At 41.1% G+C, this 27,168-nt stretch overlaps 2 long non-coding RNA genes across 4 annotated transcripts in view; both read left to right on the top strand.

Annotated features, from left to right (window-relative positions):
• LOC120100807 (uncharacterized) overlaps positions 1-20,679 on the top strand; it is a 101,310-nt gene extending 80,631 nt beyond the window's left edge. For 2 of the 3 annotated variants that reach the window (XR_005500902.2, XR_005500903.2), the window contains one exon: positions 20,567-20,679. This is a non-coding gene — a long non-coding RNA (uncharacterized LOC120100807). Of the gene's footprint in view, positions 1-20,407; positions 20,464-20,566 lie in introns of all 3 variants that reach the window. The other variant, XR_010064259.1, reaches the window with a different exon arrangement.
• Positions 20,680-22,552: 1,873 nt separating this feature from the next.
• LOC102550593 (uncharacterized) lies at positions 22,553-26,753 on the top strand. The gene is made up of 5 exons (XR_001836686.3): positions 22,553-22,625; positions 23,778-23,843; positions 24,737-24,829; positions 24,984-25,248; positions 26,413-26,753. It is a non-coding gene; the product is annotated as an uncharacterized LOC102550593 (long non-coding RNA).
• The last annotated feature ends 415 nt before the right edge of the window (positions 26,754-27,168 follow it).

Raw genomic sequence — 27,168 nt, 5'->3', positions numbered from 1 at the left:
TGGGCAGGGGTGAGCAGTGTTGGTGGTCTCTTCCGCTCTGCAGCCTCAGGAGTAGGGCATTGTCTTAATTAGTCATTTGTCCCAGAGTCTCCACATTTGAAGTGTGTGGGGGAGAATCTTGTTTTCTGCTGGGCTTTGACCCATACGTATTCTATAATTTCATATTTTAATTAGACAGGTTTTGGAATATCCCATCTCTGAACCTGTTCTTACTAACAAAAGGAGAAGGCTTCATTTAAAAGATGTGATTATTGCTTAGAATATCTTTCTTCTTAATTCTTCCACTGGACTCTTTTTAAGAATAAAATCTTTATTTCTAAAACGTATTTTATTCTGTATGTATGTGTGTCTGAGTGTATTCATGTGTGTTGCATATCTGTAGGAACCCACAGAAGCTAGAAGTCGGCACTGGATATCTTAGAACTGGATGTTATGGATGTTTGTGAGCCTCCGTGTGGAGGCTAGGGACACAGTCCAGATTCTCTGTGAGAGCAGCCAAGGTTTCCAACCCCTCAGCCAACTCTTCAAGCTCTCCATTGGATTTCGTGAGGATGAAAATGAAGATGTGTGAGTGCATGAGTATGTACTCCTCGAATTGCTCAATACAGTGCCAAATTCATATATGTGTTAAAAACTGCCTGTCACAATGATGGCGGCAGCTTTCCAGGACAGCAAACATGATGGTCTACCCTATCACACATGAAAAGCTTCACAACCATTATGGCTTTTGTTCCAACCTCTCAGCAATTACTTGTTAGATTTTTAAAGGATTTATTGCTTGTGAAAGGTTTCAAACACTAGGGCTGAGGAAGAAAATCCCAGAGTCTCAAAGAGGCTGTGGCCATCCAAGCTCCTCCTGCCTCAAGCTAGAGAGAGTTCAGTGATGCTCACTTAAAGATTAGCTCATTTTCTAAACGGAGTTTTGATGTTCTTGGAGACAGGGAGGATTACATCCTCAGTGAATTCTATGAGAGAACTAGAGTAACTTTCTGAGCCATTTGTATTAATCGACTGAATAGACTTGGGCTTGAATTGAGGTAAGGTTAGTTAATTGCATGTAGATGGACTTTGCTCTGTGGAAGAAGATGCATTTGATGGGGAAGACAGTTAGTTTTTTTTTTGTTCAATTAATATTTATTTATTCTTTTTTTTATTAACTTGAGTATTTCTTATATACATTTCGAGTGTTATTCCCTTTCCCGGTATCCGGGCAAACATCCCCCTCCCCCCTCCCCTTCCTTATGGGTGTTCCCCTCCCGACCCTCCCCCCACCAGTCTAGTTCATGGGGGTTCAGTCTTAGCAGGACCCAGGGCTTCTCCTTCCACTGGTGCTCTTACTAGGATATTCATTGCTACCTATGATGTCAGAGTCCAGGGTCAGTCCATGTATAGTCTTTAGGTAGTGGCTTAGTCCCTGGAAGCTCTGGTTGCTTAGCATTGTTGTACATATGGGGTCTCGAGCCCCTTCAAGATCTTCCAGTTCTTTCTCTGATTCCTTCAACGGGGGTCCTATTCTCAGTTCAGTGGTTTGCTGTTGGCATTCGCCTCTGTATTTGCTGTATTCTGGCTGTGTCTCTCAGGAGCGATCTACATCCGGCTCCTGTCGGTCTGCACTTCTTTGCTTCATCCATCTTGTCTAATTGGGTGACTGTATATGTATGGGCCACATGTGGGGCAGGCTCTGAATTGGTGTTCCTTCAGTCTCTGTTTTAATCTTTGCCTCTCTCTTCCCTGCCAAGGGTATTCTTGTTCCCCTTTTAAAGAAGGAGTGAAGCATTCACATTTTGATCATCCGTCTTGAGTTTCATTTGTTCTAGGCATCTAGGGTAATTCAAGCATTTGGGTTAATAGCCTCTTATCAATGAGTGCATACCATGTATGTCTTTCTGTGATTGGGTTAGCTCACTCAGGATGATGTTTTCCAGTTCCAACCATTTGCCTACGAATTTCATAAACTCGTTGTTTTTGATAGCTGAGTAATATTCCATTGTGTAGATGTACCACATTTTCTGTATCCATTCCTCTGTTGAAGGGCATCTGGGTTCTTTCCAGCTTCTGGCTATTATAAATAAGGCTGCAATGAACATAGTGGAGCACGTGTCTTTTTTATATGTTGGGGCATCTTTTGGGTATATGCCCAAGAGAGGTATAGCTGGATCCTCAGGCAGTTCAATGTCCAATTTTCTGAGGATCCTCCAGACTGATTTCCAGAATGGTTGTGCCAGTTTGCAATCACACCAACAATGGAGGAGTGTTCCTCTTTCTCCACATCCTCGCCAGCATCTGTTGTCCCCTGAGTTTTTGATCTTAGCCATTCTCAGTGGTGTGAGGTGAAATCTCAGGGTTGTTTTGATTTGCATTTCCCTTATGACTAAAGATGTTGAACATTTCCTTAGGTGTTTCTCAGCCATTTGGCATTCCTCAGCTGTGAATTCTTTGTTTAGCTCTGAACCCCATTTTTTAATAGGGTTATTTGTTTCCCTGCGGTCTAACTTCTTGAGTTCTTTGTATATTTTGGATATAAGGCCTCTATCTGTTGTAGGATTGGTAAAGATCTTTTCCCAATCTGTTGGTTGCCGTTTTGTCCTAACCACAGTATCCTTTGCCTTACAGAAGCTTTGCAGTTTTATGAGATCCCATTTGTCGATTCTTGATCTTAGAGCGTAAGCCATTGGTGTTTTGTTTAGGAAATTTTTTCCAGTGCCCATGTGTTCCAGATGCTTCCCTAGTTTTTCTTCTATTAGTTTGAGTGTGTCTGGTTTGATGTGGAGGTCCTTGATCCACTTGGACTTAAGCTTTGTACAGGGTGATAAGCATGGATCGATCTGCATTCTTCTACATGTTGCCCTCCAGTTGAACCAGCACCATTTGCTGAAAATGCTATCTTTTTTCCATTGGATGGTTTTGGCTCCTTTGTCAAAAATCAAGTGACCATAGGTGTGTGGGTTCATTTCTGGGTCTTCAATTCTGTTCCATTGGTCTATCTGTCTGTCTCTGTACCAATACCATGCAGTTTTTATCACTATTGCTCTGTAATACTGCTTGAGTTCAGGGATAGTGATTCCCCCTGAAGTCCTTCTATTGTTGAGGATAGGTTTAGCTATCCTGGGTTTTTTGTTATTCCAGATGAATTTGCAAATTGTTCTGTCTAACTCTTTGAAGAATTGGATTGGTATTTTGATGGGGACTGCATTGAATCTGTAGATTGCTTTTGGTAAAATGGCCATTTTTACTATATTAATCCTGCCAATCCATGAGCATGGGAGATCTTTCCATCTTCTGAGGTCTTCTTCAATTTCCTTCTTCAGTGTCTTGAAGTTCTTATTGTACAGATCTTTTACTTGCTTTGTTAAAGTCACACCGAGGTACTTTATATTATTTGGGTCTATTATGAAGGGTGTCGTTTCCCTAATTTCTTTCTCGGCTTGTTTCTCTTTTGTATAGAGGAAGGCAACTGATTTATTTGAGTTAATTTTATACCCAGCCACTTTGCTGAAGTTGTCTATCAGCTTTAGTAGTTCTCTGTTGGAACTTTTGGGATCACTTAAATATACTATCATATCATCTGCAAATAGTGATATTTTGACTTCTTCTTTTCTGATCTGTATCCCCTTGACTTCCTTTTGTTGTCTGATTGCTCTGGCTAGAACTTCAAGAACTATATTGAATAAGTAGGGAGAGAGTGGGCAGCCTTGTCTAGTCCCTGATTTTAGTGGGATTGCTTCAAGTTTCTCTCCATTTAGTTTAATGTTAGCAACTGGTTTGCTGTATATGGCTTTTACTATGTTTAGGTATGGGCCTTGAATTCCTATTCTTTCCAGGACTTTTATCATGAAGGGGTGTTGAATTTTGTCAAATGCTTTCTCAGCGTCTAATGAAATGATCATGTGGTTCTGTTCTTTCAGTTTGTTTATATAATGGATCACGTTGATGGTTTTCCGTATATTACACCATCCCTGCATGCCTGGGATGAAGCCTACTTGGTTATGGTGGATGATTGTTTTGATGTGCTCTTGGATTCGGTTTGCCAGAAGTTTGTTGAGTATTTTTGCGTCGATATTCATAAGGGAAATTGGTCTGAAGTTCTCTTTCTTTGTTGTGTCTTTGTGTGGTTTAGGTATAAGAGTAATTGTGGCTTCGTAGAAGGTATTCGGTAGTGATCCATCTGTTTCAATTTTGTGAAATACTTTGGATAGTATTGGTATGAGGTCTTCTATGAAGGTTTGATAGAATTCTGCACTAAACCCGTCTGGACCTGGGCTCTTTTTGGTTGGGAGACCTTTAATGACTGCTTCTATTTCCTTAGGAGTTATGGGGTTGTTTAACTGGTTTATCTGTTCCTGATTTAACTTCGGTACCTGGTATCTGTCTAGGAAATTGTCCATTTCCTGAAGATTTTCAAGTTTTGTTGAATATAGGTTTTTATAGTAAGATCTGATGATTTTTTTGAATTTCCTCTGAATCTGTAGTTATGTCTCCCTTTTCATTTCTGATTTTGTTAATTTGGACGCACTCTCTGTGTCCTCTCGTTAGTCTGGCTAAGGGTTTATCTATCTTGTTGATTTTCTCAAAGAACCAACTTTTGGTTCTGATGATTCTTTCTATGGTCCTTTTTGTTTCTACTTGGTTGATTTCAGCTCTGAGTTTGATTATTTCCTGCCTTCTACTCCTCCTGGGTGTATTTGCTTCTTTTTGTTCTAGAGCTTTTAGGTGTGCTTTCAAGCTGCTGACATATGCTCTTTCCTGTTTCTTTCTGCAGGCACTCAGCGCTATGAGTTTTCCTCTTAGCACAGCTTTCATTGTGTCCCATAAGTTTGGGTATGTTGTACCTTTATTTTCATTAAATTCTAAAAAGTTTTTAATTTCTTTCTTTATTTCTTCCTTGACCAGGTTATCATTGAGTAGAGCATTGTTCAATTTCCAAGTATATGTGGGCATTCTTCCTTGATTGTTATTGAAGACCAGTTTTAGGCCGTGGTGGTCCGATAGCACGCATGGGATTATTTCTATCTTTCTGTACCTGTTGAGGCCCTTTTTTTGACCAATTATATGGTCAATTTTTGAGAAAGTACCATGAGGAGCTGAGAAGAAGGTATATCCTTTTGCTTTAGGATAGAATGTTCTATAAATATCCGTTAAGTCCATTTGACTCATGACTTCTCTTAGTCTGTCGACATCTCTGTTTAATTTCTGTTTCCATGATCTGTCCATTGATGAGAGTGGGGTGTTGAAATCTCCCACTATTATTGTGTGAGGTGCAATGTGTGTTTTGAGCTTTAGTAAGGTTTCTTTTACATATGTAGGTGCCCTTGTATTTGGGGCATAGATATTTAGGATTGAGAGTTCATCTTGATGGATTTTCCTTTGATGAATATGAAGTGTCCTTCCTTATCTTTTTTGATGACTTTTAGTTGAAAATTGATTTCATTTGATATTAGAATGGCTACTCCAGCTTGCTTCTTCTGACCATTTGCTTGGAAAATTGTTTTCCAGCCTTTCACTCTGAGGTAATGTCTGTCTTTGTCTCTGAGGTGTGTTTCCTGTAGGCAGCAGAATGCAGGGTCCTCGTTGCGTATCCAGTTTGTTAATCTATGTCTTTTTATTGGGGAGTTGAGGCCATTGATGTTGAGAGATATTAAGGAATAGTGATTATTGCTTCCTGTTATATTCATATTTGGATGTGAGGTTATGTTTGTGTGCTTTCATTCTCTTTGTTTTGTTGCCAAGACGATAGTTTCTTGCTTCTTCTAGGGTATAGCTTGCCTCCTTAAGTTGGGCTTTACCATTTATTATCCTTTGTAGTGCTGGATTTGTAGAAAGATATTGTGTAAATTTGGTTTTGTCATGGAATATCTTGGTTTCTCCATCTATGTTAATTGAGAGTTTTGCAGGATACAGTAACCTGGTCTGGCATTTGTGTTCTCTTAGGGTCTGTATGACATCTGTCCAGGATCTTCTGGCCTTCATAGTTTCTGGCGAGAAGTCTGGTGTGATTCGGATAGGTCTCCCTTTATATGTTACTTGACCTTTTTCCCTTACTGCTTTTAATATTCTTTCTTTATTTTGTGCGTTTGGTGTTTTGACTATTATGTGACGGGATGTGTTTCTTTTCTGGTCCAATATATTTGGAGTTCGTAGGCTTCTTGTATGCCTATGGGTATCTCTTTTTTTAGGTTAGGGAAGTTTTCTTCTATGATTTTGTTGAAGATATTTACTGGTCCTTTGAGCTGGGAGTCTTCACTCTCTTCTATACCTATTATCCTTAGGTTTGATCTTCTCATTGAGTCCTGGATTCCCTGTATGTTTTGGACCAGTAGCTTTTTCCGCTTTACATTATCTTTGACAGTTGAGTCAATGATTTCTATGGAATCTTCTGCTCCTGCGATTCTCTATTCCATCTCTTGTATTCTGTTGGTGAAGCTTGTATCTACAGCTCCTTGTCTCTTCTTTTGGTTTTCTATATCCAGGGTTGTTTCCATGTGTTCTTTCTTGATTGCTTCTATTTCCATTTTTAATTCCTTCAACTGTTTGATTGTGTTTTCCTGGAATTCTTTCAGGGATTTTTGCGATTCCTCTCTGTAGGCTTCTACTTGTTTATTAATGTTTTCCTGTGTTTCCCTAAGGGAGTTCTTCACGTCTTTCTTGAAGTCCTCCAGCATCATGATCAAATATGATTTTGAAACTAGATCTTGCTTTTCTTGTGTGTTTGGATATTCCATGTTTGTTTTGGTGGGAGAATTGGGCTCCAATGATGCCATGTAGTCTTGGTTTCTGTTGCTTGGGTTCCTGCGCTTGCCTCTCGCCATCAGATTATCTCTAGTGTTACTTTGTTCTGCTATTTCTGACAGTGGCTAGAGTGTCCTATAAGCCTGTGTGTCAGCAGTGCTGTAGACCTATTTTCCTCTCTTTCAGTTAGTTATGGGGACAGAGTGTTCTGTTTTAGGGCGTGTAGTTTTTCCTCTCTACAGGTCTTCAGCTGTTCCTGTGGGCCTGTGTCTTGAGTTCACCAGGCAGCTTTCTTGCAGCAGAAAATTTCGTCTTACCTGTGGTCCCGAGGCTCAAGTTCGCTCGTGGGATGCTGCCCACGGGCTCTCTGCAGCCGCAGCAACCAGGAAGACCTGTGCCGCCCCTTCCGGGGGCTTCAGTGCACCAGGGTTCCAGATGGTCTTTGGCTTTTTCCTCTGGCGTCCGAGATGTGTGTGCAGAGAGCAGTCTCTTCTGGTTTCCCAGGCTTGTCTGCCTCTCTGAAGGTTTAGCTCTCCCTCCCACGGGATTTGGGTGCAGAGAACTGTTTATCTGGTCTGTTTCCTTCAGGTTCGGGCAGTGTCTCAGGCCGGGGTCCTGCCGCTCCTGGGCCCTCCCCCACGGGAGCCCAGAGGCCTTATACAGTTTCCTCTTGGGCCAGGGATGTGGGCAGGGGTGGGCAGTGTTGGTGGTGTCTTCCGCTCTGCAGCCTCAGGAGTGCCCACCTGACCAGGCAGTGAGGTCTCTTTCCCACGGGGTCTGGGAGCAGAGAGCTGCTGCCGGCTGGGATCCTTGGGCGTGGGACCTCCGGCAAACACAGGACGTGCCCGGTCCTAGATGAACTCTGCCTCTGTGTGTCTTGATCTCACCAGGCAGCTCTCTTGCAGCAGACAAGTTGGTCTTACCTGTGGTCCCGAGGCTCAAGTTTGCTCGCGGGGTGCTGCCCACGGGCTCTCCGAGGAGGCAGCAACCAGGAAGACCTGTGCCGCCCCTTCCGGGAGCTTCAGTGCACCAGAGTTCCAGATGGTCTTTGGCTTTTTCCTCTGGCGTCCGAGATGTGTGTGTGCAGAGAGCAGTCTCTTCTGGTTTCCCAGGCTTGTCTGCCTCTCTGAAGGTTTAGCTCTCCCTCCCGCCAGTTAGTTGTTGAACCGACTGGTGACCTGGATAACTCAGTAAGATCCTAGATCTAATGTGCTGGTACTTAGTAAAATGGTACTGAAATGCAGCTGGAGATGAGCCTGGATTGAGGGCAATGTGTTGGCTCACCCCATCCATGAACTTCTGGAGCACACAAATGGGCCAGTCCTGCAGAACTAAAGCTGCAGGATCTCCATGACACAGGGCAACAACAGAATATCTAAGAGGAGTCCTGGTCAGGATCCAATATTGAAAGCAGAAGCCAGAGGCCTACAACCAGATCGATGACTCATTCCAAAAAACATTTGCAAGTGAAGCTGTTTGGACAAAACGGTATATTGCATGTGATGTACCATAACAGATTTCATGATGAGATTTTTTTGTATGTGCGTTTATTTTTGTTTGTTTTATTTTTTGTTTTTGTGTTCTTTGAGGGGTGGGGAGGTTGCAAGGGCAGAGGGCAGATATGGAGGGACAGAGAAGTGAGTGGGCTTGGAGAACATGATGTGAGATTCACAAAGAATCAATAAAAGAGTTAAGAAATACCAACCAACCAACCAATCAACAAAAGGATTCATGGAGAAACATGAAATCTCCATTGCAAACAGCTTGAGTCCTGAGATCCTCACTTGTCTCCTCTTTGAAGAGTAAAGGGTGGCTTACTTCATGGGGATGCTTATGGAAGTACCAAGGCCTAGGAAGTGCTCAAGGAATGAGAGCAAGGGGTATTGAAAAAGAGCATCTATATTAGAGTTTGTGCCCTTACTTAAACAGAGCTGGGTACTATATTTACTTGGCTAATAGTCTCTCATCTGGAGCTGGAGAGGTGGCTCAGAGGTTAAGAGAACTGATTGCTTTTGCAGAGGACCTGAACTTGGTTCCCAGCACACATGTGAGAGCTCACAACTGTCTGTAGCTCCACTTTCCAGGTATTTGACATCTTCTCCTGATCTCCATGGGCACCAACTATGGATATTACGGTAGACAAAAAACACTCACAAACATAAATATGAAAGTATTTACCATACAGCATCCCTGTGCTATATTCTACTGCTTTGCAAACAGGCTAAGAGGGAGAAAGACACATAGAAGAGAGCATCTGGTGTCTGATCAACTAGTGTTTGGTTAGAATAACTATCATCTTTTCAATATTTGAGGAAGATTTTAGCCTGTTGGAACTTTGCCATTTTATCTTGTATCTGATGCTTAATCTTGAGAACGTCTGAACATCAAAGTCTGAGAAGAACATTGGGCAATACTCACATATTCTACCACTTTCAAGGCTGGTTTTGAGCAATCCAGGGAATTAGGTGTTGTACAATAGCATACAGACAAGGTTGTAAGCCTCCCTTGTCCTTTGTGTAGATTGCCACCTCAGAAGGCATCTAGCACTTCTAGTCATGAGGTTCTACATTTATACAGAATCCCTGAGCCAGGGGCTCAGGAGATGGCTAGATGGTAAAGTGCTTCCAAGTTTTATGGTAGCAGTTCAGATCCCCTGTGTCCACATACAAAGCTGGGTGGGTGTGGCCAGGCACACCTGGAATCTTGACATTTTAGAAGATGAAGACAGAATCCCTGGGGTAAGCTGACTGCCTAGATTATCTGAACCTGCAGGCTTATGAGTTCATCATGAGATCCTACCTCATCAAATAAAGCAGAGGAAGACACTAAACATCAGACTCTGGCCTCTACATGTACAAGCACACATGTGCTCTCACACAGGCAAGCACACACATGCAAACCACTTTCCCCTTCCCCTCTCAAAGGAATCTCCCTGAGCTTAAACTGATTTAAAGAAATCTCAAAAATAAGGATTGAAAACACTAAGAGAAAAGGTAAACAAGAGAACCAACCACAGGGAGATGGGAGATATGTGACCAGCAAGAGGTGAGTTACAGAGCTGGAACTCCTGGTCTGTGATAGTGGTAAGGATTCTCCAGAGAGACAGAGCTAGTATGATAGCTTACTGCCTGCTTACTCTAAGATGTTGGCACACAAGATTGATCTGGAGACATAGGAGAACATGTCTGAGAGTCTGAGAGCCAACAGTACACCTGGTCCTGTCTAAAGACCCAGGATCAGTAAATAACATGGAGGTCCAGAGATGACAGACGTCCCAGCTCTAATAGGCAAAAGGTGAATTCAATCTTCCATTACTTTTTTCCTTCTAGTCAGGTCAAAAGTTTGGATCGTTTGGGCCCATGTTGGCTCTGTCTGGTCTTCTTTACTCAGGCTAATAGTTTGGGTTAGTCTTAACCACAAACACCCTCATAGACACACACAACCAGGTATCTGATCACGTCATGGGCCCAGCATGTTGACACGTAAAATTAACTTTATTCTTAAGTGTGGCCCCTTTAACCGTCTGAGTCCTGGCTTGCCTATGTTGGTATTGTTCCTATCAGCTTGAAAAATTGCTTCCCGTGGTTTACTCTGCTTGGCTAATGTATAAATAAATACGAATGTTTCTCCTCAATCTCAACGGCAGGTGATTGGTGTAGAAATCCTTCACTTGTGCCCACTGTCTGCAGAGACAATGTCTGCTAATGACTTGGGCATGCTCAACTGTTCTGAACAAACCATATCTTTACACATAACTGTCTTCTCAGGTGACGATTAGTTTTTTTTTTTAAATGTATTAGTCTGAGGACACTGTAGGAAATACTGCCCTTTTCCCTCCTGCCCTCTTTAGTATATTTAAAATAGTAATCTATTGGAAGTAACATTACTATTTTTGACAGCAAACTTCCCCCCAAATAAATATCTTATATGGGCTTTCTGAGTAGAGTGAACTTTGATATCTACCTTCTTTAGAGAAGTCCACACGACCCAATCACAAGTAAGGACTTCCTTATTATTGTTAGACTGGGTGATATTTACTATGGATCTAGAATCACCCAGGAAACAGGCTTCAGGGCACATCTTGGAAGTAGTTTTTAGATTTTGATAGCACAGGAGTGAAGACTGGCCATACGTGTAGGTGGTACCATTGTATGGCTGTGGTCCCAGAATTACTAAGAAAACCAACACCTGCACCAAAACCCATCTCTTTGCTTCCCAGATGCAGATTCGATATGGCCAGGCACACTATGCTCCGCGTGCTATGCCTTCCCACAGTCTTGAACTGTATCCTCAAACTGTGAGCCAATAGGACCCCTTCCTTAGCAGCTTGTCAGGTATTGTCTCAGCTACGAGAGATCCAGGTGATCACCACTAGATGGCAGCATTGCCGTATGTCCCTGGATCCCGGGTTGCAAGAAATCGGCTGAAGTTTAAGAGAATACTGAAGACAGACATTTGGACAAGAGTCTCAAACCTGAAGGCCAAGCAGAATGATTTTGATTTTTCCTACTTGACGACCAGTGGAGGGCTTGTTTAGAGTCAGGCACATGGAGCATACGTGTGCTTTAACATGTCTGTGTGAATGAATCCACCTCTTCAGGGACTAAAGGGCCCTGGGGAAGAAACTAGAGCAGGTAAAAAGAAAACAAAAACACTATCTCTACATATTTTGATAATTACGTCGTACACAGCAAGATGTGTTTTGAATGTTTCAGAACTAAATGTTTTAGCACAACTTCTGTTTCCAAAGGACAATGATAATAGCAGAAGAGAGCTACAAACGGCCTGCGGGTTTCTTCTAATCTTTTCCAGTCACATATGTGAGCACTTGCACACACACACACACACACACACACACACACACACACACACACACGCACGCACGCACGCACACGCACGCACGCACGCACGCACGCACGCACACACACACGCACATGCACGTACGCGCGCGTACACGTATGCATACAAACACACCAACACAGTAAAACAACATTGAAAAATCATAATGTTTCACTTCCAGGCCAGAGAACACACGAACACTAGGAAAGAATGAAGAGGTCGTCATTTAAAAATTATTTTAAAAGTTCTGGGTTTGAAACAACGATGCAAGCTTGTTCTTTTAGAGGTGGTGGTTTTGTGACCAGGCAAGTCTTTCTAAAGGATCATTCCACGCTTTATGAAAGATCACTCTCTGCATATGGAAGGAACACTTCCTTTTTACTTTGAGATATGCATGGCCAAGGCTGGTTTTGAACTTGCTGTATAGTGGACCCGGCACATGAGGACGTCTCTGCCTCCACCTCCACCAGGATTACCAGACTTTACCACCATACTCTCCTTTTGTGGTAGCGGGGATTGAGCCCAGGACCTCATGCATGCTAGGCAAACACTTTAGCAACCGAGCTACACCGTGAGCCACCATTTCCTCTTTTCTTTCTCATTGTTTCCTTCTGTAATGGTATTAAATCCTCATTTCCACTGGAAATAAGATAGACTTAAGACATGAATTTCTTTAAGTTTAATTTTATCACTTTTCTCCATGACATGAAGATAGAAACACCGGATATGGTGGCATGCATTTACAATCCTAACTCCTGGGAAGCTGGTGCAGGAGGATTGAAAGTTAACGGCCAGCCTGGGTTTTCTAACAAACCTTATTTCTACAAACAGACAGTACAACAGTGTAACTTGTTCATCACATGGTTCAAAATGGAATTGAAACCTCAACCAGCAGTGAACTCTCACACCTGGAACTGTCCTAGTAGGAAGTTTTAGTATTAGAATAAAAATCCAATTAGATTCGTGAGCAGCAGAGTTTGGACTGCTGTGGGCGTCGGCTGACTTCTTTGGCCCCAGACAGTCTCAGGTCAAGTGTACCTGGAAATTCTGGCCAGTGGCAGTACTGACTCTAGACATCCAAGCTTGCTTAAAGTAAAATGCTAGGATACAGATCTAGCAAAAGAAAAAATCCAAGAGGACATTCTAGACTCAGCCAGTGTGAAAAAAAAGTCTTTAACACACAGAGGCCACTGAGGCATAGACGTGACACCTGAGTTGGCGCTGGTTAATAGGAATACAGCTAAGAGTGAGCTTTACAACTCCTGCTCTCAGTTAATAGGCTGCATATGTGTGAGGAGAGGAGGGATTCCTGTCATAATTTCCTTTGTGTCCTCATTTAAAATTGATTTGAAATGCTATTAGTTGTTGAGTCTGGGGAGGAAAGAGGGCGTGAAGGTTAATTAAAGGAGCACACATCGAGGTGGCTCTATCTCAGGACACTTGACCAGGATGAGGCTTGAGGTCCCTTCTGGGCCACATGCCTCCTTACTGGTGGAAGCTTATCAGTTTCTGAACCTTTCTTCTGTGGATGCTGGCAAAACTTCTATACCTCCCTAAGCCTCATGGAGCAATCTGAAGCTTATTTGAGATACACAAGTTTCTGTTTTTATTATTTTCATCTTTTGGAGAAATATGACTAAGACACAAGGGCAAGAATAAAGTGCCCTGATTATGTTTAATTTGATTCCTTCTTTGAGTATGAAAACCCATTTTAAAAATTAGCTTTGGTACATATTTGTGCATAAAATCAATATATTTATATTTCACATAGGAACCCACTATAAATTCATCACATATGTACATAAGGAAATAAAGAAGCCATACTTCTATGTGTTACATGCTGGGTTCTTAATGGCATTTTATATTTTGAATTGCTTCTGAATTGCTTCTGAAATACCTGAAACATTTTTCTCTCTTTCCTCTACTCCTCCAAGTCCCTCTCCACTTCCCCTCATATTTGGATCCACTCCCTTTCTGTCCCTCATTAGAAAACGAACAGGTTTCTAAGGTATAATAATAAAATAAAGTATAATCAAGTGAAGTATAAGATAAAACAAAAACTAAAACATCAGTGTAGGACAGAGAAACAGAAGGAAAAGAGGCCAAGAGGAGGCCCAAGAATGAGGAGAGTTACTCATTTCTATACTCAGGAATCCCATCAAAACTTTAACTTGGAAGTCATAATATATACACAAAAGACCTGTTAGATAAACAGAGAAAAGAAAAACATAAATAAAATAAATTTAAAAATAGTAAGATAAAATTAAGATGAAGAAGAAAGAAAAGAAAAGCCCAGACACAGCATTATGAGACAAAGAACCTCAAAGATGTCATTGAGTTTGTTTTCCATTGGCCACGCCCTGCTGAGCATGCAGATTACCCTCGTGAGTTGTTCGCCAGTGAAATTCCCTTGGAGGGAACTTTCATTTGTAGGTGACATCAATTGGAGCTGTCTTCTGGGTTTGGGATGGTAGCATGTGCCCACTTCTTTTCTTTTTTTTTGTTTTTTATTGGATATTTTTTATTTACATTCAAATGCTAACCCCTTTCCCCGTTTCTGATCCATAAATCCCCTATCTTCTCCCCCTGCTTCTACAAGGGTGTTTCTCCTCCCCATCCACCCATCTCTTCCTGCCTCCCTGCCCTGAAATTCCCCTACATTGGTGGCATCAAGCCTTGTCAGGACCAAGGCCTTCTTCTCCCACTGATGCCCGACAAGGGCATCCTCTGCTATATATCCAGCTGGAGAAATGGGTCTATCCACGTGTACTCTTTGGATGGTGGTTTAGTATCTGGGAGCTCTGGTTGGTTGGTATTGTTGTTCTTATGGGGTTGCGAACCCCTTCAGCTCCTTCAATTCTTTTTCTAACTCCTCCACTGGGGACCCCATTCTCAGTTCAATGGTTGGCTGTAAGCATCCAACTTTGTATTTGTCATGCTCTGGCAGAGCCTCTCAGGAGAGCTCTCAGGCTCCTATCAGCTTGCACTTCTTGGCATCTGCAATATTGTCTAGGTTTGGTGGCTGTATGTATATGGGCTGGACTCCCAGGTGGGGCAGTCTCTGGATGGCCTTTCATTCAATCTCTGCTTCAAACTTTGTCTCCGTATTCTCTCCTGTGAAAATTTTTTGTTCTCCTTTCTAAGAAAGACTGAAGCATCTGCACCTTGGGCACTTTGGTCTTCCTTCTTGAGCTTCATGTGGTCTTTGGATTGTATCTTGGGTAATTCGAGCTTTTGGGATAATATTCACTTACCAGTGAGTGCATACCATGCGTGTTTTGTGTGTGTGTGTGTGTGTGTGTGTGTGTGTGTGTGTGTGTGCGTGTGTGCGCGCGCGCGAGCATGTGTTATCTTACTCAGGATGATATTTTCTAGTTCCATCCACTTGCCTATGAATTTCATGAAGTCATTGTTTTTATTAGCTGAGTAGTATTCCATTGTATAAATACACCACATTTTCTATATTCATTCCTTTGTTGAGGGACATCTGGGTTCTTTCCAGCTTCTGGCTATTATAAATAAGACTTCTGTGAACATAGTGGAGCACGTGTCCTTGTTCTATTGTTTGAGTATCTTTTGGGTATATGGCTAGGAGTGGTATAGCTGGATCCTCAGGCAGTTCAATGTCCAATTTTCTGAGGAACCTCCAGACTGATTTCCAGAATGGTTGTACCAGTCTGCAATCCCACCAACAATGGAGGAGTGTTTCTCTTCCTCCACATCTTCACCAGCATCTGCTGTCATCTGAGTTTTTGATCATTTGAGCCATTCTGACTGGTGTGAGGTGGAAGGAATCTCAGGGTTGTTTTGATTTGCATTTCCCTGATGACTAAGAATGTTGAACATTTCTTTAGGTACTTCTCAGCCATTCAGTATTCCTCAGTTGAGAATTCTTTGTTCAGCTCTGTACCCCATTTTAAATAGGGTTATGTTGTTCTCTGGGGTCTAATTTCTTGAGTTCTTTGTATATATTGAATGTTAGCCTCTACTGGATGTAGGATTGGTAAAGATCTTTTTCCTAATCTGTTGGTTGCCGTCTCATCTTATTAACAGTGTTCCTTGCTTTACAGAAGCTTTGCAATTTTATGAGGTTCCATTTGTCAAGTCTTGATTTTAGAGCCTAAGCCATTGATGATCTTTCTGTTCAGGAAAATTTCCCCAGTGCCCATGTGTTCAAGACTCTTCCCTACTCTTTCTTCTCTTAGTTTGAGTGCATCTGGTTTCATGTGAAGGCCCCTGATCCACTTGGTCCTGAGCTTTGTGCAAGATGATAAAAATGGATCAATTTGCATTCTTCTACATACTGACTGCCAGTTGAACCAGTACCATTTGTTGAAAACGTTTTTTTCCACTGGATGATTTTAGCTCCTTTTCATTTCTTGAACCCCATCTGGTGCATCCCTCTGCGTGCTCCTCATTCTCTGTGAGTTCATATGTGCATGGATTCTGTTCATTTAGAGAGTCTGTTGTGTTGTTCTCTGTCCTCCATCTCCTCTGGCCTCCTCTTCCACGGGGTCCCCTGAGCCTGGAGGGGAGGGCTTTGGTAGAGAAACTCCATTTATGGCTGAGGGTTCCAAGGCCTCTCAGTTTCTATCTTCGTTTCCATCTGTTGCAGCAGGTTCTACTCTGATGATGGTTGAGAAAGGTAACAATATGGCAGAATGTCAGTATGAGTCATGTTTTTAAAACTTTTTCCCAACATAGTATTTTTATTGATTATTTGGAAATTTCACACCATTCACTGATCACACATCTCCAAGTCCTCCCAGGACTTCTTCCCTTTGTGACCTACCCCTGCAGAACAACAAGAAAAAAAATCCCAAGTCCATTTTTTTTTTCTGCCCATATATCCACTGGAGCATGATCAAACTTCTGGTGGCCAGCCCCTTAATAAACTGAGCCCTTCCTCTCCAAATCCCCTCCAAAAGCCATCAGTTGTAGAGAGCTATTTTTAGCAACCTTACCACAATTTTAAATAGTTCTTTTCTTCAATAGCTTTCTGTCTAGGCTGTTACTTTTTTGAGGGGTGTGGTAGGGTGAGAGGGTAGGCATTGTCACAGAGGCCTTCTGTGTCTCTTGTTCTCAACTGTGAGTTTGCAAAAGTGAACCATGGATAGTCACATGGTATCCAGTATTAGCATGTGTCTGGGACCTCAGCATGGTCTATCATAGGAGTACAGACCACACATATCAGCACAACCTTTGGTGGTAGGTTAAAGGCAAGGCTCACAACCAAAAATAGGAACCACTCTATTGCTCCCCCCTCCCAAAGAAAAGTAGTATTTAGTTTTTACCTCTTGGTCCCTAGGCTATCTACGTCAGGTTCCTGGTCATGCAAGCAGTGTCATAGAGCAGACCTTACATTGGATCAGAAATTTATTGGTTACTTCTACAAACTTTGCACCACCATTGTGCAAGCATATCTCACAGGTAGAAATCATTGTAGTCAGAGGATCTGAGGCTGGGTTGGTGTTTGTATTTCTCTCTTGATAGCATGTGGAGCCTCTTCCTGTACCAAAGACAGATAAGGGTGACGGTTCTATGTAGGTTCCTGCCAATGCTTAGTGAGCTGGGCAGGTGATGCCTTCAGCAAGGGGCCTTACTGTCAGTTTGCGGAGAGCAACCTACGGACTTGGCAACAGACCGTGTTGCTTGTGAGTTCTCATGGGACTCCTTTGGCCCCAAACTCAATTAGATGTAAAAACCCAATCCTGGTATTAGAAGTTTCACTTGGTGACAATAGATTTCCAGTTGGAACCCTGTCTCTCCTGCTATCTGCTGATTTCTTTTAGATGCCCTTCCTATATGTATATATTTTAGGATGCTTCTACTGTATTAGGCTTCCATACTGTCCTTCAAATGGCCCTTAATTTTACCGTCTCTCCCCATATCCCCCCATCTCCTTCTCTTACCTTTTCCTCTCCACTCGATTTTCCTTTTTAGTACCTCTCCATTCATTCACAGCCATTTACTCAATTTCCTTATCCTTGGGAGATCTGTCTCTCCACCTCCTCTCTAGTCCCTTACTTTTTACCTAACCTCTGTAATTATATGGATTGTAGGTAGCCCGGTTATCATTGACTTAACAGCTAATATCTGTGTATAAGCAAATACATATCATATTGGTCTTTTTGGGTCTAAGATACACACTCAGTATTTTCTAGTTCCATCCATTTAACTGCAAATTTCAGTTTTTTCATAGCTGAGTAACACTCCATTGTATGCAATGAGTTGCTGTGATACTTGTAATGTTGGGCAAATATCTCTGGGGTAGGATGGAGCATCCTTTGGGTATATGCCAAGAAGAGTATAGCTAGATCTTGAGGTGGATCGATACCCATCTTCCTGAAATCCACCCCTCTTCCCCACTGATTTCTATAGTGGCTGAAACAGTTTGCACTTTCATCAGAAACAGATTAATGCTGTCCTTGCTCCACACTCTGGCCAGCGTGAGCTGTCACATGTTTTATTGATCTTGGCCATTCTAACAGGTATAAGGTGGAATCTCAGAGTCATTTTGATTTGTATTTCCCTGATGGCTAAGGATGTTGAACCTTTAAGTTTTTCTCAGCCGTTTGAGTTCCTTCTTTTGAGAATTCTGTTTAGATTGTTATATCATTTTCAAATTATATTATTTGATTTTTGATATTTAGTTTTTTGAGTTCTTTATATACCTTGGATGTTAGCCCTCTGTCAGATGTGTAGTTGGTAAAATGTTTTCTGGTTCTGGCTGCATTGTCAGAACGATGGTGTCCTTTGTCATGAAGAAGCGTCTCAGTTTTATGAGGTCTTATCTATTAATTATTGATATTAGTGCCTCTGCTAAATGTGCTGTGTTCGGAAAGTCTTCTCCTGTGCCAATGAGTTGAAGACTATTCCTCATTTTCTCCTCTATTGGGTTCAGTGTATCTGGTTTTACACTGAAGTCTTTGATCCATTTGAGCTGTGTTTTGTGCAGGGTGGGAAGTATGGATCTATTTGGATATTTCTGCATGGAACCACTCAATTTGACCAGCTCCATTTGCTGAAGATGCTATCTTTTCTGGTGTATATTTCTGGCTTCTTAATTAAGTGGATTCATGTCTGGGTCTTCAATATGATTCCATTGACCAAGGTGTCTGTTTAAACATTTTAAAGTCTGGCAAAATGTTTTGACTCTGCCACAGCTTTTGACAGGTGATTGGACTAGGCCATGCACAACATTGCCTGCAGATTTTATATTTTCAAGAGAATAAGTATACTGTCAAGGTTCTGCAATCATGGTGGTCTCTTTCCCTTTGAATTCTGAAGGACAGGGTAGATGCCAACAGATATAATTTCTCCTGGATCAGAGATGGGCTTACTCCATGGGGTCACTTTGCAGTAAGTCAGAGAGCTGAAGCACACGAATTAAATAGTTAAGCTGTGCTTGTGAGCTGTGTTATCAGAGGAAATAACCGCTATTAGGGAAAGCTGAATGGTGTAGAGGGGCAAAAAAATTCCTCATTTTCATCAGCTAATAATCAAAACAGTTTGACATTGGCCAGACAGAGCCAAAAATATGGAAGCAATTATTGAATTAAATGAAAATATCACAAAATTATATGTTATTATTTTGTGTTTTAAAGGTAAAAAACATTTCATGAAGATTCTATTACATATCAATTGAATGAAAGAAAATGTTAGGAGTGGCTTTAAAGGCAAAATGCGAAGCATGCTATCTTAAAGCATCAGTGGAAAATATACAAAGAATCCTCACTCCACACCCAGGGCCTTGCTTTAAACTGTGGGTTGACATAGGTATCATCAGTTTGGAACAACGAGTTCTTTGATGCAGTGAAAATAGCTTCACTGACAAGAAAGAGATGCCTTAAAAGTCCAGTCAGGAGTTTGACCAAATATATATATATATATATATATATATATATATATATATATATATATATATAGTCTTCAAAAATGACCATGGTAGTTATAAATCTCACACTCTGTTTTTACTTTTATGGGACCATTACATACCCTAACTGCATTAACACTACAATAACAAAATAGTGTTTCCTGTCATTTCAAGAAATCTGAAAAGGTGATGAAAGACATTTCCTACCTATGATGTCAGAGGTTATTTGAACTGCCATTAAGTTGATAATGACACTCTTTCTGGTCACTTACAGGCGATGAGGTATTCTTGATCAGACCACGTGACACAGAATGGCCCCTATCCTATGACAAGTGCCTTTTGAACATTCAGTTTTCATTACTCTAATGGTGTTAGCAGGGCTCCTGAATTATGTTTGGCATATGTAATGTCTAAACAGTGTTATAAAATATTGAATTTCCTCTATTTTTATACTAAGCATAACTTGCTTGTTTTTTTGAATTATAAGAAACTCCTTGTTTTCCATATTGAGATAAATACAATGGTCTATCATGGCTCTCAGATTCTGTTGTGCTAATTGTAGCTTCATTTTTTTTCCTTAAAGACTAGAGGCATGATGAGACATGAGACATGATGGAACATCTTTGGTTCTTTTCTTTTGGCTTGAGAAATAAATTAAGGAATATACAATGGTCCAAACATCTCTCACACCAATCTTGGTATTTCCTAGTACCTGGTGTTCTGGTTAGACATAATTTGTCAATTTGATACAGCCTAGATAGACTGAGAAGAGAAGCCGTAATTGTGGACTTGATCAGAATGGCTCAGAGTCAGGTTTTTGTGTGTGTTCTCTTGACTGAAGACTAGTGTAACAAGACAAAGCCCTCTGTGGGCAGCAGTTTTCCCTAGGCATGTGAGTCTGTGCTGCATGAAAAGCTAGCTAAGCACAAGTCACAGAATAACCCAATAAGCCTTATTCCTTCATAGTTTCTGCTTCAAGTTCCTGCCCTGATTCCCTCAATGATGCACTGTGATTTGAAAGTGTAAGTTGAATTATAATCTTCGTCCCCTAAGTTGCTCTAAGTGTTTTATCATCACAGAAGGAAAGTAGAATACTTACAGCTTTTGCTTTTCTATGTTCTCCAGAAGTGATGTAAAGAAAGAAAAGTCATAACTATATGACAGGAAGAGACACTACAGCATCAGTTTAGAAGTTGAGAAGAACACTGACCTTGGAATAATAAAAAGTTCTCTGCTAACCACCAGGCATGTGACTGGGACCAGATTAGACAATTCAGCCTTGGCTGAGATGATACAGAGCAGATTTGCTCAGTCAACCGTGAGCTCACACGAAATTAACATTTCTAATGGTTTAAGTCAATTGATTTTAGGTTAAAGTTGCATGCAAGGAAAAAAATGACTGATATAAATATAAAAATTGGAATGTTTGTTTACAGACAGGATGTATTATCTAGATGCACCTTTTGCTATTATTAAATCTATTATTAAAAATGTCTTCTAAGGAGACCTTAGCTTAACTAACTCACTGCAACCAGGTCTTTAAGGATTCCATGATTTGACTTCTTTTAGTTGAAAGTTATGTGTTTGTCATGAATTCCTAAATTCTTTTCTTAATTTTGCAAAGGCTAGTTGCAGTTTGTCAAGATATCAGCACATTTTCTATTTTTATTTTATTTCAATTTTGCCTTTATATCTATTTATTTTAACTCTTATTTTTTATGTTCACCAAGCACATTAGCCACTGTTAATTCAACATGACACATTGTAGATGTACCATTAGCACTAACACGTTTTTCATATTCCTGTTGGAATTTGCACTAAGCTCTGAAAATTATCAGGGAGGAACTTTGACTGCACTTATTGTCAAGAAGAATTCTATTCCAGATGCGCCTGCAGAACACGCCATTCCCCTTTTTATCACGGAATAGCTGGGTAGCAAAAGTTCACTTATATTCACTGTACTATCTTGTTTTCTTTTCTGGTTGTTGAAGGTTGGGAAATTCAAGAAGCTATAGGGCTTAGAAAGTGTGAGCATTAACCTTATTCTAGAGCTGTCTTGTCTATTGTTATTTTGTCTTGATATTTTGATCAAAGATGTGAACTGGTTTCCTCTTGTCTAGATGGGTTTGAAAGAGCAGAGTCCAGGGGAGTCTAGTATGCCCTTACCCATCCCCAGTCCCAGATGTTCGAAGTCAACATTCCTTTTCCTGATGAGCTGGATTATTGTAACAGCTGGCTCTGGATCATTCCTTATCAGAGGATGCATTCTTAAAACTGCCATCTAAACTCTGGAGGAATCATGCTTTTCATTTAGTGACAACTTTATTTTCAGAGAGTGACAATTTTAGTCTTAAAATCAAAGTATAGTTCAGGCCAAGAGTAATAATTGGAGGAAAAAGTGTTTTGCAATGAGTAAATAAGAATCCCCTCCTAGAAATAAGAAATAAGAAAACAAACAAACAAACAAATATGTCCTATGTCTGAAATACCTGTCTCCATTTTATTGATAGAAATTTAAGAATAAAGATCTTAGCTTTATATTGGAGCAGTTGTCAATCTGTGCATCAAACTGAATAGGGAGGAACATAATAATCCAGCCTTTCATATAAATCTTGGTAATCATCAATGGATGGGTTAAGATTTGGAAATCTTTTCCACTAAGATCTAGTTCATATCAATGACTTTTTTCCTATGATAACATATTCTTGTCAGTTCCACGGATGATAGTGACATTTTCTCCATAGTAGGTTAAGATTAATTATGTTGACTTTTATTCTAAAAGAAAAGACCATTTTCGTTTTTTTTTTTTATTTTTGGAGAAAGCCAAAATTTTTAGATGCTAATTCACTTCTTAAGAATGGATAGAAGTGAATCTTTGACCTCCTATGAACACATCACAGAATTCTTCTAGTGCTGACTTAAACACCCCAGAGAACTGTGCTTTTACCAAAGTAGAATTCAGAGTTAGGTAATTTGGACCCACTCTGCTGGTTTTCTGAGTAGCCTTCAACAAGTCACTTAACCTAACTCAGAAAATGGTTTGAAAGCCTTTGATAAAGTTTCCTGTGTTTAACCCAAGTATCACACTAAATTCTATTTTTATACAATCCTCAGGGGAAATTTCAAGAGCATTACGTAGAACCAGAATTTGGCACAATAGGATCATTATGGATTTGGGAATTGAGTAAGTATGTTCAATATTTATGATTCTCAATACTTCAGCAAGCAGAGTATGAATGATGGGGAAAATTTGTTTTTGCAAAGGTGCTATAGAGTAGAGACTGGATGCCAGTGGAGAGAAATGAACAGGAACCTTTCATGGCCTAGCAGCTACAGACAGACTCACTGATGGTGATTTATCAGCTTGTCTTCCAGTGAGGGACTGAGAGTCAGTCAAATAAATAAAATGATATCCCTTCACGGACATCATGCTTTGAGTATGTCTGGTTCTGGGAGGAGTGTCAGAGGTAAAAACCCTGTGGCACAATTTCTAAAATGTCATACATACATGCATAGTCTGGACACCTGGAGCCTTTACCCCAGGATACCAACTCTGCTTCCTGCTTTATGGTCTGACTATTTCAGTTAGTCTTTCAAAAGGAAATAAAAGTACTTATTTTAATTTCATGTGTATGAGTGTTTCCTGCATATATTGGTACCATATGCTTTCCTAGTGCCCTTAAAGGCTAGAAGAGGACACAACTCAGGGATCTGGATTACAGACAGTTGTGAGCTGCCTATGGATGCTGGGAACTGAACTTAGGTTCTCTTTGAGAGCAGCAAGTGCTCTTAAACACTGAGCCATCTCTCTAGCATCCTACATGCTACAAACAGGGTCTTCTTTGAGAAATGTAAGGTGTGGTTTTTGCCTATTGTAAATTAGAGATCTCTCAGTTCCAAACCTGAACCTGAAGTGGGTGGCAGACAGGATGGCATTGTGTAATTATTACAGTGGATGTTTATGATATATATATATATATACATATATATATATATGTGTATGTACACATATGAATGAACGATAGTCTTAGGAGCAGACAGGCCTGAAATTACCTTGCTCCTGGAATTAATTTAGTGATTGTTCTGGTGCTTGTGTGTAATTCCATCTCAGTCACACAGAAAGCTAGTCAAAGACATTGAAACCTTTCTCAGTGCTCAAGTCGTTCTATAGATCTTCACTGTGCTCCTGTCCCTTCCAAGGCTATTCTTGGTTTGAAGGATGTGGTGGTTCAGGAGAAAGACACACAGCTCTGGAGCCACCTTTCTGAATGACCGTTTTGAATAAACTCATCATTTCCTGTGAAATGCAACCTTCTGTGTATTGTGTTCCATTTAGAATGCTGTGCTTTGCCAGCCACTGCATCTCCGGCAAGCTGAAAGAGCGTCTTGTCTCATTAGACCGGTTAGTGTTCCCTCATTAACCTTTATAGCAAGCTGCTTTTCAAGCCGTTGGCATTTTCCTACTGAGTTCTAAGTGAACCCGCCCTTGGTCAGCATCCATTCACTGTTCTCTGCAAAGGTTCATGCTGATCTGAGATTGCTCTTGAAGGTGTGACCAGTCTGAAGTTACTGGCGCTTTCTCAATAGTTACTGCTTCCCTGACATTCTGGAGCTGACGAGGTACCATATAATTTCATGATTCTCCCATACTCAACCCAGACATAGTTCAGCCATTATGTTATAGGCAACAAACACATCTGTCAGTTATTAATTGTGTTCTCGGAGTCAATCTGGAAATACAGAATATCTATTCAAGTTGCTTGAGATCTGGGGATGATGCAGAGAGTCTCACACAGGTTGTTAAATGACTGAGCAGACACAAGCGGGACATTGAGGAAACAGGAGGATGACCGAACTCAGATGTACCGGGATGCTCAGACAAAGGACAAAGCCCACTTGTAGTACTTATTGTTTCTGAGGTAACAGGTTACTATAAACCAAAATGGGTTAACACAAGTATAAACATTTCTGCCGCAGTGGTCCTAGGCCAGGAACCTGCAGATATTTAGCTAGATAGCTCATGCTCTGGTTTCTTTCAGAAGGTAGAGTTGAGGTGTGAGCCCAGTCATGTTTGAAAACTTGCCTGGGGCCTCAGTACCTGTGTTTTCTTCGCGTGTCTTGATGTTTACTGGTGAGTGGGTAACCTCAATTCTTTCCCACCATGGTCCAGCCCCAGTTCTGCATGGCTGCCTCCATGATATAGTGCTTAGCTCCCCAGAGCAATCACAGAGCAGTCAATGCAGGAATCTTTATGCCTTCTCTGGCCTAGCCTTGAAAAATCCTTTACTTCTGCAGGGTTCTCCTCATCCCATGAGCTCCCCACGAGCACTCCGTGAGACAGCTAAGGTTTCTTTGAGAGCGACCAAATGCAGCTGTGATGCTCAGGAGGTGAGAATCTCAGGAGCCATCTTGCAGACGGTGAACACTCGGCTCATCAGAGAGATTTCACCACAGTTCAGTTGTCGCCACTAGACTATCTGTTCCCTTGGGCCTTGAAAAGCATTGCTAATGATGTTACTCTCTAATTTCGTTCATTGTACAGTTATCAACACACCATTTCCAAATCTCACAGAGGCCTGGAAATGCATCCACCGAGTCTGTACATTTAACTGAAGTCTCAAGTATGAAGAGAAAGATCTGGGGTGACTGGTTCCAGATCCTCCATTGCACTGGATGGTGCATAGAACCAAGAGCTCCAGATCATCAGCAACTGATTCTTGAGCTCTCTGTGGCTATTCTGGAGAGGACAATCTTTGGTCTACGACTCTTCTATTTCCACTGAAAAGTGACAGTGACCACAGATAATGGTTCACAACTTTTTATTGATTGATTTATTTAAAATCTCTCTCTCTCTCTCTCTCTCTCTCTCTCTCTCTCTCTCTCTCTCTCTCTCTCTCTCTCTCTGTTCACAGAAGCCATAAGAAAGTGTCAGATTGCCTGGGGTGGAGTTATAGGTAGGTTCTTCCTAGGAGCAGCAAATGCTCTTAATCAGTGAGCCATCTCTCTGGGTCCATCTTGTCTTTATAGAGAGATAAAGTTGTGTATATGTGACTGCAAAAAGTTCATCTTATTTTCCTCATGAAAGATGCCTCCTTTGCATTTCATAGATAGCTGAATTAATTAGCATCTTCCAGAGCCAGACTTGACTTGTTTCATTATTTAGCAGAAATTGGAACCAGTTTATGCTGTCAAAGCCCCCCCCCAAAGATTGTTTCAGACAAAGAGGTTTTGTTTCTAATACAGAAACAATTTTCTTGTAAGATTTTGCTTGTTCCACTCACTTTCTCCTGCAGTCCTGTTACTGCCCGTTATAATGTTACCCCGCAGCTACCCACTTAAGGCAACATAGCCCATTGCCACAGAAAGAATTACGACTTTCAGTTTTGGGGTCCTGGCTCTGTTTCTTTACCAAGCAGGTAGGGTATATGTTTTGGAGAGGACAATCCAGACAAAGCCAATTCCTCCTTAAACAGAAAACAGGAGGGTGATGTCTAAGATTAGGAAGACTGGAAGGCCATATTCAGATGCCTTAATTATACATTTCAGATATCTGGTACCACAACTGTGGAAATCCTTGTGATACCATTTCTCTCATAACATAACAAATTCAGGCAATTATTTGCTATTAATTAATTAGCTTTATAAAGTCCCCTTCATTACACAAAGTATACTTAACAGTGACTCCACCCACATGCTGCTGTGTCTAATTAAACTTATTTTGTTATGGTGTTAGATTGCATATGTTTTTGATTGTGAGCCTAGTCTTTACCGGCTGAGCCATCTCTCCAGCCCTAGATTGAATATGTGAGAATGACTGTTTTGCATATTATGTGGGGCTGTGTCTCTTCAGTGTATTTTCTGTGGTATATGCTGCGTGTGTACATTGCATACATTAGTCCTCCTGAAACAGACTGATTACATAGTGTTCTCAGTATTTTTTGTCTCATGCTCTTCCTTTCTTTTCTCATCAGTCTGGAAGACATTTAGTGCGTAAACAAGAAGGAATTGATGCGACCATCCCCACCATCAGGCTTAATGAGTGTCTGGCTTCGTCCTGGCTTCCACGCAGCAGCAGCTGGTGCTGTGTCCACCGACCGGTGCTTCACGAGCAGAAATCTGCTTTCCAAGTTTCAGCACACACATGTGTAGACACCCAGCACACGGAGCCTTGGATCCCAGTTCCCTGACATAGGATATGTCATGAAAAATATTAATCATAAATGTCCTGAAAATTGGATCTGATCTCCCTTAATACTCTACTCGCTGTTGCAATGGAAATGTTTTCTAATAAAAAATATCCAAGTCTGCCAAACCAGTGTAGCGATCTCCAGAGTATCATACCACTTTCCAAGCGCGGTTTGATGAGCCTGATGTCAAGTCGCCAAACTTGGCCACCGAGCTTGCTCCAAAATGCTGAACTCTTAGCAAAAATGCTTTTTATAATAACTCCAATCCTTGCCCAGACTAACTCTCAAATCTGATAGTGTCCAAGTTCGTTATTAATTTTTTTATTGGTCCTCGCTGAGTACCCCATCCAGAGTGGTCTGTTGGAAAAGCTCCTTATTTCTTCTGTCTGCTTTGATTCACTTCGTTTGTTTATTCTGTTCCGTGTAAGTTATCAGGAAGTCAGGGGAAGGACAGAAACGAAAGTTCCTCTCTGTTTTCTATTTTATAATGTTTGTACCGATACGTTCTTAGCTACCAAGTCAGTGTCTAAGGTGATGGCC

Source organism: Rattus norvegicus, chromosome 2, assembly GCF_036323735.1.
Source record: "Rattus norvegicus strain BN/NHsdMcwi chromosome 2, GRCr8, whole genome shotgun sequence".
NCBI lineage: Eukaryota > Metazoa > Chordata > Mammalia > Rodentia > Muridae > Rattus > Rattus norvegicus.
The sequence above is the reverse complement of the archived record's forward strand: the minus strand, read 5'-3'. Positions and strand labels throughout refer to the sequence as shown.